General features: G+C 38.6%; 1 long non-coding RNA gene across 2 annotated transcripts; it reads right to left on the bottom strand.

The window, feature by feature from the left end:
- Nucleotides 1-4418: 4418 nt before the first annotated feature.
- LOC120734207 lies at nucleotides 4419-25919 on the bottom strand. Of its 2 annotated transcripts, none has more exons than XR_005695981.1 (2): nucleotides 20861-25919; nucleotides 4419-7156 (listed from the first exon to the last, which is right to left on the bottom strand). It is a non-coding gene; the product is annotated as an uncharacterized LOC120734207 (long non-coding RNA). The 2 variants fall into 2 exon arrangements; XR_005695982.1 differs by having other exon boundaries at nucleotides 24122-25907.

Below are 25919 nucleotides of genomic sequence, written 5' to 3'. Positions count from 1 at the left end.
GACAACGCATAAAACATGCGCTTGTCCGTCTGTAGTGTGGTTATATTAAATATAAGAGAAAGAGAGAAAGAAGAAATTAATATAGCCACTACAGTGACCATCAGAACGATGAAAAAATATTGCCGTAAACAGTTTATTTTGCGACACCACAAAACAAACGATAGCATAAAATGAAATGATAGACGTCTTTATATCGTCATCCGATATATATAGTTATATCAAACAGCCCTAGCCTAAGATGTTGTTATCTACCATCACACAACATTTGAACACTATATAATGAAAACTGTGGATGCCATACAAACAGACAGACAAACAAACAAATGGAACCGACTGCACACCCTCCCTTTTAGGGGGAGAAAACGATTCTTGTATTTAAATTTAGGTTCGTTTGTCCAATTAATTTTGACCTTCTGAAAATGTGGAAGTGTAAACCTTTCATTTAAAACTTTGGTAAAACCTCTTGAATTAAACGTGAATTGACCTGCACTTGAATCTCATCTTGATTATTTGACTTAAAATCCACTGTGGTTGCAAACAGAGGCAAAATTACAGAAAAAGTGTCACTATCCAGAAACCTTGAGGACCCAGCTACTTTATAGATATGAATAAGCACTAGAACTACTCATTAAATTATTCTTGGTAATTTAAAACACTGTGCACTTTACACCAAGTTTCACCAAGTAATTATTACCACAGGACCTCAGCAACCAATGAGCCAAGCACATGACGGAGAGATCAATCTATCTGTGTGTAAAGTATGCTTCAGCTGTGACTGGATCTAAATTGCTCTGTTCAAGTATTATTTTGGGAGTCATATTTGTGCCACAACTTAATTTGCACCAAATGTCTCAGTGAATCATCAAGAGAGTTTGTGCAACTGTGCACACAATTATGCTATTTGGGCAGCTGCTAAAGATCATATCAAAAAAGTGGAAAAAGTCAAAGATCACAAACATTGAGCACAATAACAGTGCGTTCCTATTAAAATTCTACCCACTGTTACACGACAGAAACAAATCACACCATTAGTGTGAAAAGGATAAAATGATCACATGACACTAAATGAGGATTAAAGGTGAAGGGCTTGAAGTACTGAAGTCAGACACGCATCAAGGTGAGGATTTTCAGGGAAAACGTGAGCGACTAACCAGACAGTCCTGCACACTCAGTCTAAATCATCCAAGAACCACAACAGAACTTCACATCTACTACTTCGTATTAGCAGAGACATTACAAAGAAGACATTTTACCATAATTTCTTCTTTGGTAATTGCCTCGCTAGTGCTCATTAGAATAGCATTTGTTCAGATATTGGGAAACATGATAGTGTCAACACATTAGACTGAGCCATTCATAAAGCCATAACCTATAAATTTGCACATGCATAGCACAATTGTAACTTGCTTTGTAAACTTTACTTTGGGTAAATTTTCCAGCCTTCAATTTAAAAATAAAAACAAACAAAAAGAAACCCTTTTAATTCTAAACATGCAGTCTTTTAATCTCAGTGACCAAATTCTATTTAATTTATGGAATTTAAAATATCTGCCCATAAAAGGCTGCTGTTAGGTGTTACCATACTCGTTGCCTATTAGCAAAGATTTCATTTTGTGACTTTTATTACAGAAAACAATATATCTTACTATAAAGATTGTAGCACATCTCCTCCATAATGGGTGTGCCAATCGGACATACAGCACTTATTAACATCTATGGGGGTGTAAAAAAAACATTTATTTGAAGTCCCAGTTGTTTTGATTTTCCTGTGTATTATGTTCACTTCATCATCCCACCTATTTGCGTTTGTTTCGCGTGTCACGTTCAACATGCGTCACCTGCACGTAACTTAACAGTCACCAAAATTCGAATCTAAATATATAAGAATCTGAAAAAGCACAGCAGGTCTGGCAAATTCTTAAAACAGAGAGGTTTACCCTCTTAACAAAATGAATTTTGCTTAATTTTGATAAATGTTTCTATAAGATTCAGGACAGGTGACAGACTCTCAAAGACCAATAGGCTCCTAAATCTAGAGCATCTTTCTAGTGTCTTTGTTGACAGGCAGGCGTCTCAGCCTCTCACAGTCAGTCATTATTGCATATCCTTCCATGCACCTCCTCTTTGCCTAAATTTGGGCTGGCTAACCCAGATCCTGGCGTGAAAACCTCCCTTCACAAACCTGTGGGTGATGTCATAGACACTGCATCTTTGTAGCGTCTACAGCGTGTGGTCACGCCTTTCACCTCAAACAAGTTGCTCTTTTTTATTTTGGACATCACTCTCTGGAAGCTGAGTCATTTTAATAAACACCAAGCGGATCACCCTAGTTTGGAAAATGCCAAATATTACACAGACATTACCAGACTGTTACACATGTCTGCTGTGGAGGAGGGAAAGGAGAGCCAATAATCTGAACCTCTGAGATGACAGCAATTGGTCAGGAAGAATGAAAGCCAGATTAAGACAGCAAACAAGAAGAAATTAACATTTGCATGCAGGATTCCCCAGACAGCGGTACACTGACCGCAAGCTACATTCAAGGAGAATCACGATAATTATCAGTAGCAGACTCTAAGTCATCCCTCGCTATTTTTATCCAACAAATAGGAACAGCCCTTTAATTCTAATTTTAAATCATTCACATATCGCTTTAAGACATATAGGTATAGTTGATGCCACTATGCCTTAAAAGATATAATATAGAGTAAAAATGGTCTGTAAATTGTCAGGAAAATCTCATTTCTTTTTATATGTTGTATTGTTTTGAATAGGAAGTTCTTGAGATTAATTTATTTCCTACAGGGAACTAATCTTTGAAAGCTATTCTTCTGCATGAGACATGTTCAGAGTAACATGTAAAGTTACATCTGTGTAGCTGACATATTCTCCCTCTCTCCTGTAGGACTTTTGCATTTAGTCTAATCATTTTGAAACGACGCATTTTGGAAATGACAGCAGTAGTTCTCGGCAACCTCACAAATTTTCCTCTCTGTTTCACCTGACTTTTAATAGACTGTCTAATTCCTAAAATATAAATCACTATTCACCATGTGAGCCAGTACAGTACCATTTTTTTCTTCTTCTACTTCATTTCTCTTCAATACATATTCATCCACAGTTAACACTAAAAAAGCACAATTGCCTTCTTTTTCAAATGTCGGTGAGTAATTCGCCTGAAAGATTCAACACCGCACATCCCTCTGTAAAACAAATCCTTTTGTTTCCAAAGCAATAAATCAGACCACTTGTTGGGTGTGTCTTTCCAAACACGTGAGACATGACTCTGAACAGTGGAAAGCCATAATGAGCAAGCAAAATTCTTCAAATTTAGCAATCAAGTAACCCAACTGTGTGCTTACGGCACTAGGGTGTGTAGGCACCACTGTGGTTTCCTGTTCTATTGTGTCTCTATTTGATGACTCAGTCGCACTTTCACTTCTTGAGGCCACATGAAAAACACTGGTCATTCAACCACATTAACACCGCCCAAAGAACATTGAATCATATCCTCGATCACTAAAGTACATAGATTTCCTAATCTGGAATAATCCGGTATGTCTGTTTTTCGTACTCCTGTGCAGCGTTGACAGTCCATGCAGGACTGTGTCCTCTATAGCCTTTTCCAGTATACTCAGACGCTCAGGCACACAAATAAAACAGAAAACACACACACAGAGTACCTTGTGAGTCATGAACTGTAGCTGTAAGGCTTGGAAGGATGGAGGCAGGAAAAAGATACACACAGTGAGTAGAGCTACTACAGTCTGCAGGCTCTCACAATGCAATTTTAAAAGAGCTGATCATCAACGTGAATACTGATGCGGTCACGGGATAAAATCAAAAACCATGTTAATTTTTGATCGGTACCTGAATACTGAAGTCGCACAGATATGCAGAAATCATTAAATATCAACACGTTCTGAATGAGAGAGTGCACTGTATATACAGACTGTCCTGTGATTGTTTTACCTGTAAAATATAACAATGTTGCTACGAAGCAATTCAAGAAATGTATTTTCTAGATGAAAAAAAGAACTCAAATTGTAATTTTGTAGCCCTTCATTTTGAACGGATTATTTACAGTCTGTAAATGAGTCATGTAAACATGCAGAACAGTGCAGAGTAATGAATACATGCTGGTCTGCAGAAACAGTAGCGTAAGATATTACAGAGAGGTGAATCGCTGCTTATGACAAGCTCCCTTAATGACAATTTAAGTAAGAGACTAGGAGGTGTTTTTGATCTTTTAATCTAACATTTTAACTTTTTAAATACAAATATTTTTCAAACTCTGTTTTCAATACACCCAGCACTAGATCCAGGGGTGAATAAGCCTGTAAGTGCTTTGCCATTAAAACCGTAGCAGAAAGAAACTGGTTTGGCTGAAGCAAACTGAACATGGATCTAATAAGCAACTTTCTTTTTTTTAAATCAGTGCTTTACCTTTCATATAGACAGAGAAAACAACACGCAGACAAATAAACTTATCCTGTGGCCCAGGTATCACATGACCTTTTTCGACGTAAGTGTTCAAACACAAAAGGAATATAAACATGGTTGTTCGGAAGATGATGATATGTCACTTAAAAGTAGATTTTATAGGTTCTGAACCAAAGGATTATTGGACCGGCTGTTGTGACTTTCGTCCCGAGAACTGAAACTTTGTTTTTTTTTATAGACTAAAAAAAAAAAACGGACATATCGTGACTTTAAAGTAAACCCTACAAGGCTCATGGAAGGAACATTTTTCCAAAAAGTCAGGATAACAAAACAAAGAATGATAATCTTTGTCAAAATAACCCAATCACACTCATGCTCAGGAAGCAAAAGCAAAATGCTTCTTTTTTTAAATTTTGTCATATCTCAGTGTTTAAAAATTCATTAAAAATAATCCTTGACCTGCATCCTGATCCAGACTCACAACACAAACTAATTACTTGTTTGTTTTTTTAACCACACAGCTGAACTTTCCACAAAAGTTTGTTGAAATTTCATTTAACATGTTACATTAATAATCAGCTAAAAACTAATAACAGAAAATATCCTTTTCAAAGGTGATAAAGGCAGCGACCACACGGGATCACCTCTCAATAAAGCGCGCATGCTCACGCTGTTAATATATTACATATTTCTGAGTAATAAAAAGCTGCGTTGATTATTTATTACTTTTTAAAAATATTGTACTTAAATGTAAACCGACAGATGCCAACTAGACCACACCCTACTTACATAACACACATCACGTTGGTGAAAAATAAACGTGTATCCATCTGGTTAAAATGCAAAAATCATTCGAACACAATCACCAACCAGCACTGCAAGATAAAAACTCAAGACAACCACCTCTCATCTAAGCTCCCAGGGAATATTGACCGATAAGGGGACTGTAACATGTGCAGTTAGGGGCACACTAATAGAGAGGTCCTCTGCCGGCTGGACACTGATATGTGGCATGTGTCTGCAGCCGTTAAGACGGCACTGCCACGCTGTGTCAGACAAGGTAATAGACCTTTTACTGCGGTAACTGACTTTACAGACTCTAAAGATAACAACCTGTATCCTGGGTTGATTCTTTAGGACGGCATTCCATATTTCTGAGGTGGTGAATATACCTAAAGGCCCCACAGATGAAAGCTTTTCTTTCCTTTATATGCATCATCATTGCTGGAAGACGGTCTCTTTTTAGATCCAGATAAGCCGAGAGTGAATCCAAGCTATGAGTGAGTGAATGATAACCAACAAAAATCAAAACCAACCTTTTCAAATGTCTCAAAAGTGAAAAGCAAACCATGGTGCTTTAGCCACTGCAGTCAAGAGCAACAGTGTGACAGGGATGTGTTGCTCATAAAAGCCTATTAATAGCTGCAGTGATTACTTTTAAACAATGTAGCATAAAACCAACATTTTGCTATCAACTACAGGCCTTATATTCAAAGACAGTATTGATTATGAATAATCCCATCTAGTAGTGCCGTGTTGAGGTTTTACGTGCTAGTTAATAACCGCACAACTTGGTTTGATTTCAGTTTTGCAATTTAGCTGTGACTTGCAAAACCTGTGAAAGCACAGGACACCGAAGACACCCCCCTTTTTTTAACGGCTCCTTCTTCCTTTGCTGCAGTGTTCTCTGATTGGCTGAATACATGTGTCAAGTCACTTCAGTGCTGTCAGAATGAGGACTGTTATTGGCTGGTAGTCCAATCCCCACTCCATCCATCTCCTCGAGCCAAGGCGTAGATCAGTAGGCAAACAGTTAAGTGCGTCAGGTGGGGCTGCAGCCGCTGCACTCCTGAAGAGGAGAAGGAGGCACTCGGGGCCACGCCAGGTAACAGAACAACAGCATGGAGGCAGATGAACGGCCCAATGATTTTCAATAAACTTCATTCACAAGTGGACCAAGTGTAAAGGTGCAGTGGAGGACTGAGGCACCTCTACTAAGATTTTTCGAGGGCTGTAAATTCATCCACAAAGAATTATTGAAATGGTAAAACTAGGTCATGTGAGGATAATATATATCTTTAGGGAAAAGTTGGATCTGTACTAAGGGGTTACCTCCCCTACGATGATCCCTGACTAGCAGTCTAACAAGAGACACATTTATTTTAATCTATAAAGCGCTTTTTCACACAAGTCAAAGTCACGGCCTCTCTCGAGTCTCATTCAGCCATCTCTCTGACTCTACAGTTTCACTGACATGTTCCACACTCACTTCAGGGCAGCACATCAAAGCCCAACAGTGTGAGCAAAGCTGGCTGGCTTCACACAAAGACAACACAATGACACTGCAGTAAAGAAAAAAAAGATTTAGGTCATGTCAGTGCTGTGAGTCACTTCTTGTGGTCTTCTGCCATACGCTGCTGACATAAATAGCATCAGCACCACACAGACACACAGACTATCACTCATGCTGTACTACTGATATGAAGTGGCCACAAACAATGATTATCACATCACACAGACTTGATAGATAGGAAAAGTAAATGGGAGTGGAGTCTTTTTCCAACAGGGATGTTGTTTGTGGCGTACATAGCCGTGGGTGTGACTTCCACCTGCAGGCCAGCCCAGGAAGTGAGACTCGATAAGGGCTAAACTTACCGGGTGGGGGGTAACGCAGTTGGTGCTCTCCATCCATTCCAGAAGTTCTTAGAGCCACCTACAGAAGGGGAAAAAACAATAACAATGATCATTAGCTCATATGCAGAGTAGGTAGTACCAAACCAGCAAACTTTGGCTATTAACAGTCCTGTGACGTCTTGACTATTTTTTTGTTGCTGTGCTCCACATATGTCAGTGCTCATAAGGAATCTAACATTCTGATCAGTGCAAGAGTGACTGTTTTGCAGATTGAGGTCAGGATTTGGCTCGGAGTGTTATGTAACCTGGTATATGGGCCAGAATAATAGTATTACATATGAGCGCAGTTCAAACGGGAGCCACGGCGGTGAAAGGGAGGCTGATGCAGACTGCGGCAGTGTCTGTGTTTTTAGGCAATGGCTCAGTGCTCACAACAGACAGACGTGCCCCAGAGAGTAGTCTGAGCATTTTTTGTCTTGCCTTGTTTCATTTCTCTCCTTCCACATCAGTGTGCGCTCACCTTTCTCACCCACGCGTGGCTATTCTGTTCCTTACATTTTGTTTCCTAAAATTTCTTGATGTTGCCGTAGCTGCGGTTTAACGTTTTCTACTTTTCCCATTCGGTCTGTGATAAACCGAATGGGACCACAAGACAGACAGTAGCTAGATGAGACAAACAGACAGATAAATAGATAGATAATCTCTGTAGCAGGGATCTCATTAGGGCCTTGTCAATCTCTCATTGCCACTTTTGTTTTTTTGTTGGTTTTTTTTTTTTCTGTCTTGCTCTAGAAGGGTGGGATATCCGCATTGGTTGCTATGGCACCAGACAGCTCCTCATTTCCTCAGACAACGGCTAACTGTGATTGTGTGCGTGTGAGTGTGTGTGTCTGCATGTGTGTGTGCCTCTGTGTATGTGTGCATCCACATGTCTAACTGTGTGCACAAGTAACGCATACATGTGTTAGGCCTCTCGTGTTTAATGTGACGAGTTCCAGCAAAGCGATAATCATCACTCTGCTTCTGCAATCAATTACAAAATCCACTTAAGATTCATAAACCATGACATATAAGCAGCTGCAGCTCAGCTTCATGCTACGTTTTAACTAGGTCTTCCCTCTGACTGACTTGATTTATTCAAGGGATCTTAGCGGGGTTACAACTCGTGTGTGACTGAGAAACAGAGTGAATTTCTGTTAGATGTGGCTCTCAGTGTCTGTCTTGCTTTTCCTCTGCTGCTCAGCACTTTGTCAGATGTAAGTCTGTTTGACTTTACAAACCAGCATCTTAGAGCCTTCATCCTTGCTGACCTGCTCTTTCACCTCAATTTGCACTCCAGCAGATGGCAGTGTCTGCTTGACACTGTAGTATACGCCTCCCAAACCACATTTCACTGAATGTTTATTTAAAGCGGGGAAAGAGTTTAATCAGAAAAACAAGCTTTTTACAAAAGTAATTTTTTTAAAAATTCATTCGGTTCTATTTTCTAACAAAAATTGAGGTCAGTGTTATCAGTTAGCGAATTTGAAATACTGACTGGTAAGAGGAAAGAATGTCTTAGAGCTCCTCAGTGTCAGGGACAGGCTAATTTTACAATTAAATTCTCCGGTTCCCAAAAAAAGAAACAACTAAGCCTGAAAATATAGGACTGAACAGTATACCCATGATTTTTTTTTTTTTAACTCTACAGGAACGAAGGAATAAAAGGAGGACCAAGTACGTTTAACCAAAGAACAAGGCAGCCTGAAACCGGAGCTTGATGTCCTGATGGCTGGGATGGCAAAGAAAAGGGCCACTTGTCTTTCTGTGTGTGTCTGTTCATGTACGTGTATATGTATATGTGAACAGGCTGCGGTGTTGGGTGAAAGAGGTGTGTTTTTTCCACCCTGAGGGGCCTCAGACTAGGGCGGGCGAGGCGGAGCTCTGGGGAGGCGCAGCGTGGGGAGGGTTGTTTTAACTGAACTCAGTGCACTGTAACAGCAGTCGGGGCGGGAGGTCACAGAGTCCAGCATTCCTCTAGAGCGTTGTCTGTTTACATGACCGCCGCTGCCTGGGGGAGGTGGCAGCTCTGCATAACTATAACATCATATAACTCTCATCGCTTGCCTATATGTCCATCATCTAGCAGAGAGATAAGAATGCTTTATTCAGTGTTCCTAATGTTGAAATCTGTTCAAGCTTGAGACCTCAGTCAGCCACTTCATTCTGAGTGTACAAAAATGTCTCCAGTCACAATGGCTTCAAAGCACACTCAAACCTTTGTTTGTGCAGTAATGGAGGCACAGTAATATGCTTTCTTCTCTCTATTTTGCATTACAGGCAGAGATACTTCAACAAGCGACATTGCTGCATGTAGTTAGAATGACCTGTGAATTAGACACGACATGCAGTACCTGTACTGCACGCCAGCGACTTATAGAGCTGAACAATTGTTAATGCTGCAATGCCTTGTGGATACTTGAGAATCCAGAGCATGAAACACATTTGAGCTTAGCCATCTGCATTTTATTAAAATTTGACTGACTTGTGTTTCTTCAGGCAATTGCTCAATCCCTGCAGTCTTTGCTAACCGGGAGTGATTTTAATTGTAGTTCATTGCTTAAAAAAGACTATAATTCACATTTTTGCCATGCTGAGAAAGCAAATTCTGCATATTGTCTGTATAGGATTATTACACTGTGGTTAGTGTGTATGTAAAAATAATGTGTGTGAAAATGTGAAAAACATTGCAGAGCAGGATTAAGGGGAAAAAGATGATATTATGTCAGGTGGGTCAAAGGACCAGCTCAGGCTACTCTCAAGTGGCTGAACTTATCAGGTTATTTACGTGGAACAACTTCAACTTGGTTGGCTTGAGTTGCTCCTGGCCTCTCTGAAGAGCTAATGCGGGCTAAACTTTGACTGTAGCTCCTCTGTGCTGCTGCTTTTCACATCCCAGAGCCTAGAAGCCAGCTGGTCAGCTCCAGGGGAGCACAACAGAGATGGGGAGTGACATCCAAGCCCTAGAGAGACAGTGCTCTGACTGTACTGTGGACTAGGGAGGGGGAGCACGGCTGTCAAAGGCACCATTGTTTGACAGGCCTGCATGGTTTCACGTGCAGCACATGATTCTCACTGAGGGTCTGAACTATAGCCCAGTTCGATCTAAACTGTCCGGGAGGATGTAGTTGTGGCCTCCCGGGCAGGTTAAAGTGTAACTGTGTCCGTGTTTTCTCAGGAAAGTGTGTTTACCTAGAGGACCAACATGGAGGCCCTTTTGTTTAACTAAGTAGCGAGGCTCGCCCTAAAAGTAAAGCTCTGTGAAATACACAGGAACCAGGAGGCCCTTCGGTGCTCCACTAACTGGTTGGTAGGAAGTATTTTCTTGACTGTGTGTACTCAAATGTTTGTTTGCACGTATGGGGGAAAAAATTAAGTCACATGTACAGACAATTACATGTCAAACAAATCTATCAAGTATACAAAGGAATACAAGCTGAGATTTTTTCATCCAGATAAATCCAAACAGCCCACAGTGAAAGGGTACACAATTCAGAGGTACCAGTCTCATTTAGAGACCAGAACAGCTGCAGCCAATTAAATGCAAATAATCAGGCAGGTTTAGAAAGAGGAAATTCGGGCATTTTTAAACATTTGGCCTCATTCTTAATAACTTGTCGCCACTCAAATATTGGGTCCAAACAACTTTGCACTTGATACCAAACTAATCAAACCACTTGGGTAGGCTGTGGGATAATGCTGACTTAGCAGGAGATGGAGAAAAAAACATAGTTAGATGAGACATGAAAGTGAAAAAAATGTGATAAATATCTCTAAATAACCAGTCTTTTAATCTGAGAGCTTCAAACAAGAAATTCAAGCAAAAAAAATAAATTAAATTAAAAAAACCAACCCCAACATCATCAATTGAGTAAATTCCTTGCAAGACATAGTATACAGCTGACACAGATGAAGTTGTACTGCATGGGTTCAATCAGTAGCAACTCAACAGTTTTGCGTACATAAAATATTTTATCAAATGAGACCATTTATCGCACTTAGATCATAATTTCAGGGAAATAAGTGGTGAAAATACTACTTATACTTATGCAAGCCAAAACAGCACACCCTCCAACGGACCAGGTAAGCTGTGCAGTATGCGTTGCCATGTCTTTAAGCTCAACGTAGCTCACTGACTCATTAACCTCACTTCACAGTACACCCCTCTGATTTAATGTTTACCATGTTCACACTGCAGCTGAAAGTAACGGGGAGATCATCGGTTAGCAGACGTTTTGAGTAACATGTATTAAAACTGATCCACGTAGCAAAATTTATGACAAACCAAGTATTTCATGAGATATTTAGCTGCATATTCAGGGGATCACCAAGCCATTAGTGATGACCTCTGGGCCAACACATGTACAAATTTTCATATTAATCCATCCAACAGATGTCAAGAGGGTGGACCAACTCTGTAACCTCATTTACAAATGTTTATTTTGTAACCTTTAAGTGGTCCGACTGTTTTTTAGTCATCGATCCAGCTGTTAACAATAAAACTGCTAACACAGCACATCAATGTCTCGACAGGTATGTCCGAGCACAAGTATGTTTACTTTGTTTCTCTCTGCCCCTACCAGAGATCAGCATGCCGACTGCTGTCAAACACAAACAACAAGCCACTCCAATGATGGAGGAGGGAAAAAAAATCTCATATATCCTTGAAATACTTTTCTTCCTTTCAACAAAATAATAAAGTGCGAAAAGTGGATAAGTGGTGGTGTGAAAACATGCTTTTTGGTGAGTGGGACATAAAAAAAAATTGGTTTTAACTTATTCAGTATAAATTATTATCCTGTCCCTGAAACTGTAGAAAACATTTGCCGTGAAGTTATTAAAGATTCTTTTTGGCCACCAGAATAAAAAGGACAAAGAGCTTTAATTTTAGAAGAAGTAGGCATGATTTATTTTGAATTAAAAAATAAATAAATTGATAACACTTAGAGGAAATACAAAAGGTAATAATACCTGTTTTGACTTTGTAGTTTTCAATTTTAGTTTCTGAAATAATGTTAAGTTACTTCAAAGTACTATTATTATCTCTTTAATGAAACTAAAGGCAGTGTCTCCGGGTCCGTTTAAAATAATATTCCACCAATCAGTCGATGCATCTTAATCTAACTAAAAGCTTTTTAATGCTGCACAAACCACCCTTTGGTTGTCAAGCAAAAATGTGGTCTTCACTTTGCTAGGCCATCGTAACACTGAGACTGGTGCTGACTGCACAACTAAAACCTTTGTGGCTTTTTTAAAACCTTATGCACCAATATAAAAAACAAAAAAGGAATCTCAAAGCAAATTCTTCAGACTGGCTTTGTAATTTCGTCACTTTCGAACCAAGTGTGCAAACTGAAAATGTGTGTGCCATAGGTCTCATAAGGTCAACAAACCTGACCATGATTTGTTACATTGCAGCCATTATTTCATATACAGGGACATTAAATTGCTTTCATATAATGTTCTGATCACAGAGTGGATAAATCACTGTCTGTCTCTGTGCTATCAACTATCCAATAAAAGCAAAACTGACTAAAAAATAAATATAAAGATCATGCTCCTAGTATATTTTGTCTTTTTTAAGTAAACTCCGGAAGAGTATTGCGTTCAAAAATGTTCAGTTTGACTGAAAACAATATCAACTCTAAATTCCCACATCTGCTACTCCACATGTAGATATTAGTGCTGCTTTTAATCTTTTAAATCATGGTCTAATTAAACAATCTGCATATGGATTGAAATCATCAGCTGGTACATGAACGAAAGTTAGTAATCCAAGAGATTTACAATCAAACATTAAAATTATGACAATGTAAAGTCGATCAGGGCGGCTATTTAGGACATCTGCTATAACTTACGCATTGCCATTTATGCAGATGACAGTACCATTTTTGTATCTGTTGATAATTAGAAAGAATTTCAGAAAAATTATTTGCTCCAGACCAAGAGCCTGCAGCAAACTGCTATTTATAACACACTTTATATGCATGTGTAATGTTGAGACTGACCTTACGGATACTGGGTGAACAATCTTCAATATGTATGTTTATGTTTATCTAGCCACATATTTTCTTCCACTTATTTAATTTTCACATTTTGTTTTGTGCTTGATTTTAGCAAAAATGAAACTTACACAAATACAGTTCTCAAAGTATATATAGTATCCACAGGTTCTTCAGAGTAAGGATAATCTTTGGAAATGTACACTTTTGTGTTTTTTCTCCAGATAGCTTGCACACTCAGCAAGGGCATCCTGCAGGCAGATATAATGCCTCTTCTCTGGCCCAAAGGTCTATATTTCCACTCAAGATGCTGATTCAGCCAACAACACAGAGGCTTACTTTGAGAAATAGACAGTAAAGGAAAAAGAAGAAAGTTTAATTTCATAACCTAGAGCAGTAAAATAAGAAGATTGTGGCAAATTGATTAACTCCTCTACTGAACTTATTATTACTGAGAATACACAGATGATTAATAGCTGCTTTATCTAACGCTAAGCTTGTAAAATTAGCAGTAAACACCCTGGTAGCTCACATATTTAAAAAAACAGACTATTGTGTTAGTTCATTAGGTCATGTGACTGCATTTCCTTTGGATTAAGATTGGGACTCTGATTTTTCCTATGGTTTCATTTCAACCATCTTGCTTATTATCCTGCACTGCTTCCTCAGCATCCTGTAAATTTTATTGATATAATTTAAAATGAACTGCTTCCTAACTGATGCAAGATGTCCAGGCTCTGAGATATCAAGGCAGTTGAAAAACTGTGCTGCTCCCAGCAACATGGCTTAGATGTGCGAGCAGGATTTTATGTGGTGCCTTTTGCATTCATATCATAGCTTTGTGGATTTTTGACAAAAAAAAGCTCTTCTTCAACTTATCATCCGTCCACAGAAAATTTGTGGAACATTCTGTCTGTCTTTTACAAACTCGAGATATGCCAAAATACCTTTTGGTTTAAGGTACCAGTGTTTTCTTTCTCTTAAGGTAGAATTTCATCCTTACAGTTTTTCTTGTAGTGGTTAAATGAGCAGATGATTAATGAAGTTGTAAAGAATTCTGCAGGTGTTTTGATGTTTTTTTTTTAATAAGACCTGCACATTGTGTCTTTGTGTTGATGTTGTCCTTGTAGCCATTTTGACCCCAGGCTTTGACAGCTTTTCAGCTTTTTTCTAGCTCCTTAATACTTTCTCTAAAGAACTGTAAAAGTTTTCGTAATCAAATTCCATCTTAGGAACAGAATTTGTTTGTAACTACTTGTTGTCACAAAGACATAAAAAATACAATTAGTTGTGAAGCAATCTAATCATATAGTGCTGTGTCTTGGGGATCAATGATGGTCCAGATAATCACCAATCGCTTGTCAATCATGGCAACTTTTAAGCTTGTTATTCCATTATTGTATTAACCCTTCCATGCATGAATTATGACAACCTCAATCAGGATTTTTAGTTTTTAATCAAGTATTTTTATTCATCTTTAGACATGAAAAGATGATTAAAAATACTTAAGAAAAAAATCCTGACAGGGTTAAATAACAATGATTGCAATGACACACCTCATACATCTATAGTAACATTAAACGACCAGTGGGTGGCAGGGTATGGAGTGACACATCAGTGTCCAATGTAGTGGTTTATGTGCAAGTATACCATCAACACTGACACAAATACAAGAAAAAAGCCTTTGATGACTGTCCACTGTAGTGACCGCTATGTGTGAAAGGGTTAATTTAACAGATTCATATTAAATGTGCCACATGTATATCAAATGAGAAGAAAATAAGAGAAAACATAAGGTATGTGTTATGTTTAGTTTGGTGTGGTGTAGCCACACCTCTTCTCAACTTTTTGTTTCACTGCATATTTACCAGTAGAAGACAGAGAGCAGGAGAGCCGATTTAATTATAATAGACAGTTACTCCTAGTGCCCTATACCACTTTAGGTAATATGAAAATAAAAAACTTTAAACTAGTAAAGTTAAGCCACTAAAAGTTATGTACAAGTCACAAAACAGAACCAAAGAAAGACTTAAATTAAGTTGACTTAATTATTAAATGTTGTTTCAATATACAAAGTAGTTTACAATTAATATGCATAGAGATCTATATAAAGTTTTTATGCAAAGATGAACAATAGCCTCTTTAAAACAAAGGGTTTTATGCACTGCATTCCTACCATAAAATCCTTCTCTACATAAGTGTCAGTGAAATTACTTTTTTGCTGACTAGACTAATAATTTCCTTGAATCAGTCACCTGAGAAAAACATGCTCTTCTGTGTTTCTTCCATGTGGCACTAATGCATGAGCATCATTGTCATCACTTTAGTCAACATTCCTGTTTAAACACTAGACAGCTGAGCAGTTAATGAAGCTCCTGCTGCCCACGCTCCAATTATTAAACCCTATCTCAGAGTTACCTAGTACTTTTTCTATTGCCATCCTATACAAAAATCAATCATGCTGAGATTGACCTCTGTATAATTGAAAGTAGCATAGTTCCTGTTATGAACAATAAAAAAAACAATATTTTTTGAAAGACTGTAAGACTGTGAAAAAAAAAGCACCAGTAGAAGTAGAAGCCAATCCAACAACATAGAAAACCCCGATCACTGAAAAAATATATATGTGTAAATACAAATTAGTCCAACTACCTGATCATAATTATGATTTGTGAGCACCAGAACTCAATTCTAGACCCTCCTGCATCATAGCTCCATATGGGGAAAAAAAATGCTAGACAAACTGAAAAGTGCTTCAGACGTTGCAGAGGAGTTACTAATGTTCCTGTAACCGCTCAGACAGTCTGAGGACGTTGAATAATGTCAACCTATACACTGCAGACACAAACAAAAACCTTGCAGGTTTGGTCTTTGCTACAGAATATGAAGAGACATCTGATAGACATTAGGAGAACATTCTATGGTCAGATGCAGATGAAACCAAGATAAATTTGTTCAGTTCAAATGGGATCCAGCATGTTTGAGGTGGGAAAAAAACAACCACAGTGAGCGCTCAGGGAGAGCACTATCCCACAACTCAAACACAGAGGTGGTAGTGTGACTTTATGTGGCTTCACGAATGCAACCAGAATGTCTGTGGATACACCAAAATGCTAGCTTACAAGATTGTTTCCTTCCACCGGAAGCATATGTCCTGAATCACACAAGAGACTGTAAAGAATGGAGAACATTTTTCTTTTAAGTAAAAGCTGTCATCCTGATGAGAATGTTGCCCAACTTGAAGAACAACTGGAATCTCTGTAACACCAGTAGTTTCCATAGCGAGGAGGCTGATGTATTAAGAGCAATGTGCAATAACCTTTACATGGCTTCACTCTGTTATACATTTATCCCTGGTTCAAATTTGCTCTCTGTGTAAATGATTTCTCTAAGTTATAATAAATGGGCTGGTTCTTATATAGTGCTTTTCTAGTCTGAGCACTCAAATCTCTTTACACACATTGCTTCATTCACCCATTCACACCCATTCACACCCATTCATACAAGCACTTTTTCTTTGCTTTTTCTCACACATCCATACTCCAATGTGTCAAATGCATTCAACTTGGGGTTAGTATCTTGCCCAAGGATATTTAGCAATCAGACTGGGAGCAGCCAGGGATCAAACCACCAACCTTCCGATTAATGGATGACCTGCTCTACCTCCTGAAGTACAGAAGTCTAACGCCTAATAAATGCTTAATTAAGAGGAACTCTCAGATATATGTTTCTTCAATGAAACATATTTTTGAACATGTAATTTTCATATGTTGGCTACTAAGTTATACAATGACAAATCTGTCTCTCGTTTTCTTTCATGTGGAAGGCTGGAGGATATCCCATATGTAGCTCTGAAAGAGTGTTTTAGAATTATGAAGAAGACTCACTAATTCTTCACTAATACCTAATCTTCGCCAATCAAAACACAGGTGCACTCAGTTCATTTCAAGGTGAAGTGCAATCAATAAAATACTGATACAATTAGCAGGAAAGTCTGTGTTGCAAACATTAGTAAATTATTTGTTGGTTGAAACATTGCTCTCCATATATTTTGTGCATTGAGAAAAAAAAGTCTCAGAAAAAAATGTGCTGGTCGGAAAATCAGTTCAGAAAATTCTCCGAGTTCCCACCTCTTACACAGAATCTCGTCACATCACTCTCTTTGTAAAATCAACAGTACTTTTCTTTTTATGTTCGTTTTTCTTTTTTTTTTACACCAAAACAAATTTTTGCTTTTTGCTGTATTAAGATGCTAACCTTAGAGTAACTTCAAAGATTAATATACTGAAAAATCATGACCTCTCTCTTTTTTTTCTCTAACCGGCTCAACATCTGATCAGCAGGACACACAGAGCCAACTCCATACTGCATGATAGTCACATCAGCTGGAGTCTAGGACAGCAAAAATCTTAAGTGTTCACACCTGAGGGGTGCTCTGCATGAACTGCTCTAGCTCCTCTACACACCACCCCACTGCCACTTGTGTTACCTGAGGATCAGGAAGGCAACATCTGGATATGTTCTGGGGGCTGTAATTTTAGAAGCTCTTAAACAACCTTAATCCCCTCACAGTGTGCTATTTATTTTGGTCATGTTCTTTCGTCAATAGCCAGATTTTCTAAGAAGCAGGCAGCATTTCAAAGGGAATGACATACTGAGCCTAATATACGCAACAGATTGGAAACAATAAAAGCAGTCATTTTTTCCAGCTAAAGATTACTAATCTATAGGTACATTTTGTCTGCTTCATCCAACATTCAAACAGATTTATCTTTTCCAAGAAACTCAGCTGAGTTCAGTATATCACAGCGTACTCGTTTTTCCAGTAATCACCAAGAAATTCAATTAAAAAGGAAAAACTTCAATATTACAGAGAAATGTAATTAAATCCCACTCTACAAACTTTTCCTAGCTTAAATACGCATTAACCCAAAACAAAAAGTTCTTTCTCAGAAGCAGAGCACAAGTCAGAAAGATCCATAAAAATGATTTCATTGCAATTCATCCCGCAAGCTGCCATAATGACTAAATTTACCACTTAATTATGCTTTAATTGGGGGATTTTCAGCTTCATTACATAAAGGGGGGCTATAACTTGAAAGGAGCAGGAAGTAAAAAGTCTCATCTAGTCTGTGTGTTACCAGGTTTTTAGAATAAATTCAAAAGTGCACTAAAGCACTGGGCCACACTTCTTAATCTTTGAATGCAGGTGTTTTGAGTCTTGTCGCCACAGGTATTGTTAAATCAAGCACCTAGCCTTGCAGTCAGCCTTCACAAACATTTGTGGATGAATGGGTCGTCTAAAGATCTCACTGAGTTTGAGCGTGGTACCGTAACAGGGTTTAACGGTTACAACAAGTCAGTTTGTGAAATGTCTTCCCTCCTAGATATTCTGAGATCAGCTGTAAGTGGTGTTACTGCAAATTAGAAGAGTTTCAGAAACACAGTAACTCAGCCCCAAAGTGGCAGACCACATAAAGTTACAGTGAGGTCACCGAGTGCTGAGGCACACAGTGCGTAAAAGTTGCCAACACTGCTGACTAAATAGCTGCAGAGCTCCAAACCTCCTCTGGCATTAACATCAGCACAAAAACTTTGCACATTCATCACTGCATGGGTTTCCATGGCTGAGCAGCTCCCGTAGGTGTAATGGGTAGGCAGCCTGGTACTTTTGTCCATATGGTGTATATTATTAGAGACATTGCAGCAAGGATACAGTGATGTATTACTTACTCCATATCAAGTCATCATTTAATTTTGCCATTGTTTTAAGAATTCAACTAAAATTTTCATTAAACTCTTTGTTTAAATAAATACACAGCTTTCCCATTTGGCATTAAAAAGGGTGAAGTAGAACAGAGGTTAGTTTACAGCAACGACCACGTGGTGAAATGGGACAAAAGGCGAGACAAAACAGCCAGACAACATATTTGTGAAGAAACCAGATAGAAGTCAAACAGGAAGAGAGAGAAAAGGAAGAGAAAACAGAACATAAAGAGACAGAGAAAAAGACGAGCTCGTCAAACGAGCGAGGTGAAGAGTGAAAAAGGAATGTAAAACGGTCATATTTTACCACTGATAGCAGGCGTGCGGTGTGGCAGGCACATAAGGAGTTCGTTTATTAGCGTTATTCCTTTTAAGAGGGGTTGTCCTAAAGACAAAAGAGCCGGTTCAGAACACTGATCTCAGCCCACTGTCTTTACAAAGCATGATACTTTTATTTGACTCAATCCATAGATCTGCATGTAAAAAAAAAATCACTGCATAAATAACACCTAAAGAACAAGCAATCAGCAGGAGTGTGTCTGTGTTCATATAGTCAAATTAAATCTATAAAGCCGGAATGGGATTTTAGCATTTCTTGTGTCGATTACTCAAGCTTTAACATCCAAACAACAAAGCTGTTCAATTTTATAAAATTCATGGCTAACAGCTTTACATGAGCAAGACCTAATCTTACTCTTTGTAAGTGACTGCACACACTTCTATGCTAGGCTGTGATATGAACATAACAATTAAAACTTGACAAGTCTGACAGCAGCACAATTTGGATTAAATTAGTTTTGTTCATCTTAATGAGATGAAATGACAGTCATTGCAATCGCTTTGTTTAATGTAAAGAGAAGCAAAAAAAAAAAGGATATGACATGTTGCATCACTGCACTAATTTACGAAACATTACCTCAGCAGACACAAGGAGCAGGGAAAGTAAGAAAAGTAGATGAAAGGTTATGGAGGATTACAGCTTGCACAATGCTGACAAATAATAATTCATACAAAGTGTTACCCTTCAAATTTGTCCTCTCTAGTGTCATTCTGATGATGCTACAGATGTTTTGTGTTTAGTTTCCCGAATACATACATCAAATCAACCACATTAAAAAATATACAGGAAATCTTTTAGGGAAGATTTAGGTAGAACATCGAAGCTATTTGTCCAGAAACCCCAGGATTATACTTAAAGAGATATATGTCCCACATTTGCAACCAGCCAAGCAGAGGTTTTCACAGACACTAATGCGTTGGTTGGCCTTTGGTTTGTTTAGGGATTACTCTAAACCGTTTAGTGAAATGGTGTGTGATCACTGCCTGATACTGTCTTTTCAGACCTAAGCCTCTTGCTGATTACCGCAGGAAAAAAAAGGTGCTCTGTCACATTCTTTCACCTTCACCTAAACTTTAGTCTGTGACGGTGCTTTCAGTTTTTACATTTTCTAGGGGAAAAAAATATGTCCAGATATCCTTGGAGCCCTACAATGATATGACCTCAGGCAAACACTTGTGATGGGTACTTCATACATTCTATAAAATTGCTTAACTACTGTAGATCTATAAGAAATAGTCCTGTCTCATCGACCACACAGTGTACTGAGCAGACACCTTTAGTACTTGACAGTTTCACAACAACAAAATCATTCCAAATAACTTAAGTAATCTCTAACTGCAATATCCCGCTATAATTAGATAATTAGAGAAGACAAGTGCACTTTATAACTTTATAAACATCCAATTTGTAGCCAGTAACGAGGCTGACTCCACCACTGGCTGTGGTGGTGTGACCTTCAAGTACGGCTGTTATTATTTTCCACAGAGATCAGCAGCTAAGAATGTGAAGCATGCAGAGCCTGAAAGATCCCTTTCTCTTCCCAACAACCTCCAACACTGTTTTCTACATTTTCTTTCTACTATACCTATACAGTACCTTCATTTCTGTTTGAAACCAAGCACATTTTGAAGCATACCTTGAGGTAACTCCACCATCCTATATGTCCTCTGCTTTTTCTTCCTGTCCTACACTTTCAGCTGCCTCAGGTTTGTAGCACACCCTATTGTGAGCACTAAATAGGATGTCATGGTGACGCTGGTCAGTATTTTGAAGAACAGTAGCAAATCATTGGAGAGACCTGAGAAAAAAATAGGAGAGCTATTTTAATCTGTTTCCCTGCAGGATATCCTTGGACAGCATGTCAAACAGAATCACACACAACAGACATTAACTTGAGTCGAGCCATTCTGAGTGCATTCAAGCTCGTGGCATTCACAATCTTAAATTATGCATCTCAGCACTGCATGTACACAGAACCTAGAATTCATCGCTTTTAATCATCCTTAACATGACTACTTCTTCTTGTTTTTGTTCTGTAAAGCACTCTAATGTAGGGGTTACTGGTAAGTGTACAAATATAATGTAGAAAATCTCAATGAATCCCCACAAAATTTCAATGAAGATAAACTGAGTGGATGCTTCACACACTGATCCCGCCCAGAAGCTGATTTCAGCACCACCAAGTTCTGGTTCTTCCTTCATAAACACAGACATTGTGTAGAGAGTACCACAAGAATATTTTAACATTATATGGACGTTACCTTGCTCATTAGCTTAGCTACAAACATTCAGTCCTCTCTTTGGTCGCTCTGAACAATCCAAAAGACTCACCAGTTTTTAAATGTCACTATGTTGTTGATGGGTTTTTTATTTTATTTCCCATACCAAAGAAGCATCAATTTACATGACATTTAAATTTAAGATTAAGATTATTATGTGTGGGGTGTGCTTGAGGGAAAGATGTGCATGTAAGTAAGAAAGTAAGGTAAGCAAGAAATGGGTTTGGCTGTTTAGCATCATAATAAAAAAATAAATAAAACTACCAACTGTCTTTCTCTGAATCTGAAAGTTATATGGAAGAACAATGTAAAGACTTTTGGGAGAAAGGGCAAATTGAGTAGCATTGAATAGTCCTCTATTACAATGCTGAGTCAGACTAGGCTCATACAGCAAAACTTACATGACTTTTAAGCAAATGTTCATCACCACATATTCTCTGAAATGCATGGTTGTGTAAAATATCTGCATTGAAAATGAAAATAAAAATGATTAAATCTATTACAGTGGTACCTTAATATGTCTCAGCTTTTTCCCACGTAAACACAACATTTGACAACCTCCCCAGTACCCATAATGATGAGTTTTGACACCTCAGTCTATATCATTATGACCATTAAAATAGTTTCTGGGTTTTTCTAAGGGCAGTTAGGCAGAGACTACCCTCACTATAACTTCTGATTCAAACCCAGTCATTTTGTTCAATAAGAAGCCCTCAAATATGACAGAAATCACTGGGTTCAGAAAAGAGCTTCAAGGATGACTTCAAGTAGCCTTTCAAGGGATAAAAAAAAAAACGTTTCAATATGAAATAAACATTTAAGGTCAACACACCAGGAAAATGTCTATAGAAAGAAAATGTGCCAAACCATGATAATTCATTGTGTAGTCATAATTAACAGTTACTGTAGGAGCGTTGGAAAAAATACCCCACCTTGTAATGGAACGATCTTCAGAGAAGATAGCAAGTAAGAGCTAAATTAGCTGTTAGCCACCTTTAGCATCCACAGTTCCTTTGCAAATTGGGGTACATTTCTGGACACATTCCTCACAATGGTTTGCTTCATGGTGGGCAAGAGGAAACGGTGCATCTGCTAGCAGGTGTCACACCAGGAAGGGGGGGGAGACAGTTCTGGAGAAGAGACTTAATATTCTTGAGGTACCAAAAGCGTATCTACAATCGAATGGCTAGCTAGCTATCTCATTCTAAAAGCGCCAAATGAGTCAACATAGTCTTCACTTCATGTCCTGGGTACTGGTCTTTCAAGTCATGCCCTATAACTTTACAATAGAAACCTAATTTAGCATTTTCCAGGTACTTCAGAAATTCACAGTCTTGCCTTTTCTAAAGTTTCCCAGTATATTTATTTGCCATTTCCCAATTCCATGACCAAAAGCTTTCTATGACCATATGAACCCAGCCTAGGGGTGAAAAAATATCAGTGAGGCAATATCAACTTCCTTTGCTTCGCCATTAGCTTCCTCCTGCAAAAAGTTATCAATATACTGTCAACAAACAGCATCGATATTTTAAACACTCAGGCGGTCTAACCCATTACCCCAACAGTTTTACTTAGTCACTACTTCATGACTCCTCGTGATGGAGCTTATCAAATTAATGAATTCACAGGGGAAAATGATGGGGACAGTGTGGACACCGAGGAAAGATCAAACTCACACGTTATCAAAACAAAATGCACAGACACACCGAACTGTAAAGAACGAATCCTTAATTCCTAATTTTTCCCTCTTTTGGTACACAGATATGCAAATCCATCATATATGATTGTTTTGGTAAGTATCAAGTATTACATAATTAAGGGCAACATATTAAATAACTGTGCATAGTTAATTCAAAAACATGATGCTGACCCATGAGTTAACTGTCATTTGGTGCCACCTTCTTTAGTCATTGCCAGGTTGATCAATTCTGCCCTTGTCTGCTGGCATCCATTTAAGCTACCAATAAGTAAAATGTTTTACACTACAGTCCTTAAAGCAGCAACATCATTGGAAAAGTTAGCAGAACAGTTCTCTGTGATCCACTCCTGCTGCGATATATTGTCATTTGTGCTCAGACTGGCCCTATGTTGAAATCTCCAAATGCAGATAATCTAGCAACAACACTTTTTTTCCCACTTTAAACATGTGAGCATCATTTCAGTAAGGGCTAATGGATTAAGGGTTTTCTAGTGAACTGCCTTAATTTAAGCCAGCAGGGGTAAATGCTGTCTGCTCTGGAGTGAAGCCGTCACATTGTCCTGTGTGCAGTTCTTTTTATTTATTTTTTATTTTTTTTAACCTCTGGACATGTGAGATGTCGCAACAAATGAAAAGCAAAAGAAGACACATCCTGAAAGAAGCAGAGCAGCTAAGATTAACCACAAACTAGACAACAGAAAATTCAACACACACCCACAAACGTGTTGGCACACACATATACACAAAGAGCACAAACAGAAGCTCAAGTCCAAGAAAAGTGTACCACTGCCACAGTCCTGTACAGTTTACTGAGGTTTGTGACAGAATTTGGAACAAAATAAACAAGGTGAAAACTTTCACAGTGATCCTGGCTCAAACCAAACAACCTGAAGTAACTTTAGCTGTTTGTGAAACTTACCCTTTTCCCCACAAGTCTGCTTGTTGTCAGTCTTTCATTCCAGCTAGGCAAGTTTGTTCCTCAGATTTCTTTCGTCTCAAGATGGAGGCAGAAACTCTCCAAACACCGTTCCTTTGCTCTGAGTTTTTGTTATTAGCAGGTCCGGTTCTGCTTCTCTCCTACTGACTGCTGCATGAGCTGCTAACATGACAACACTGATAAACAACCAACTGGAATGACAGACACCAGTGCTCAAACACACAGGTGCACGCAGACCCCCAGTGAACACAAACAGAGAAGGCATAGACAGCTTAGAGAAGCACAGTATAAAACAGCTCCTTTGCCAGCAGTTCGCCCCTTGTGTGGAACTCCAACCTTACTCCACCTACCTCCTCCTCCTCCTCCCCCTCCACGCACCTCCCCTCCCTCTCTCCTAAACAGCTCCAAGACACAAAGAGAAAGGGGCTCAGAAGTTTCTTTTTCTTCAACTTTTTCCTGTTAACGGTTCAACGCACAATGCAGAACTGTCGTCTTTTCCTGGTTACAAAAAACCAAAAAAAACACCGAACTGCTTCTGTACGACAAAGCAGAGCAAAACAGTGTGAAATGTTTGTTTTTATCCACACTTGTTTAAAAGTACGATCCTCTTTATTGACATAAAAATCAGAAACAGTCAAACTGAATGTTCACGAGCGTTTTAAATCCTTAAAAAAAAAGCTCAAACCTTTTGCTTGCTTCTGTCTTTTCAGTGGTGCGGAGAAAAAAAGATACACACTTTATATGCACAGTAATCCTTTAGCTGCTCTACTTTAAATAGCCCAGATTTCATGATCCTTTGACACAATTTCAGGTGACTCGTCACAGAGATACATGAATGAAAAATACCTGTGCAATCAAAGACCTATAAGCATGGCCATATGTCATATATTTCACATGCTGCATTAATCCTGGCAAACAGCTAGAAATCTCTCACATTAACTGACCTTTCTTATGAATTTTCAGTACGACTGACTATAGTTAGTAACGGCTTGCATTGTGTGCCCAGTAGAGCAGATGCGAATGCTCGCCATGATGATGGTGAAACCTGTTTTAATAAATCAGTAAAGGTGAAGGCTCCTGGAAAAGTTTTTGTTCGGAGGGATGCTGCTTTCAAATATCTTCTGCTAGCTCTCCAAAATGTTTGTTCATTTGGTACCACTATGATTGATGATGTTTGCGCTTAAGTCCATCCACATATCCAAAGTCGATTAATAACTGTACCCCACATTGAGAAGCACTAACACTAAGACATCCATCAATCTGTAACAGTACAGTATATCCATGTTTTTCTGTTCTTGTGCTCTGCAGGCACTTCAGCTCATCGTGATGATGTGTTATGGCCTCACTTAACTCGTGACAGCTGTGTCCAACCTTATCGCTGGTCAGAATGACTAGCTCTGCAGGAACGGGTTGCCTAATCCTAAGCTTGTGCTTCTGTGAAAAATTGACATTTTCATGTTTATTTGCTAGAGCTGCTTTGCTCGAGTGACAAGCCAATGACTTCACATTTGATGTCATGCTGTCAAGCGTAGTACTGAAATAAAAATGTTTTTTTATAATTCTTGGTTTTGTCATAAACTAGCCAAGGCGCTACACAGAGCAAGAATTTTGACTCTTTTCCAAACTGACTTAGCTATATGTCAGGACCCCCAGTAATCTGGTTCATGTTATTGCCAACACGAAGGCCCAAGGACTTATGACAGCCACTTTAGATTCCTCTGACATGCAAACTGCCAATGCTGTTCTGCAATGTGTCTGAAGACCTTCAAAGTTGCCAAGA

This window comes from Simochromis diagramma, unplaced genomic scaffold (assembly GCF_900408965.1).
Source record: "Simochromis diagramma unplaced genomic scaffold, fSimDia1.1 OVJJ01000216.1, whole genome shotgun sequence".
In the NCBI taxonomy this organism is placed as follows: domain Eukaryota; kingdom Metazoa; phylum Chordata; class Actinopteri; order Cichliformes; family Cichlidae; genus Simochromis; species Simochromis diagramma.
Note: the sequence above shows the minus strand (reverse complement) of the source record. Positions and strands in the feature narration are given on the sequence as shown.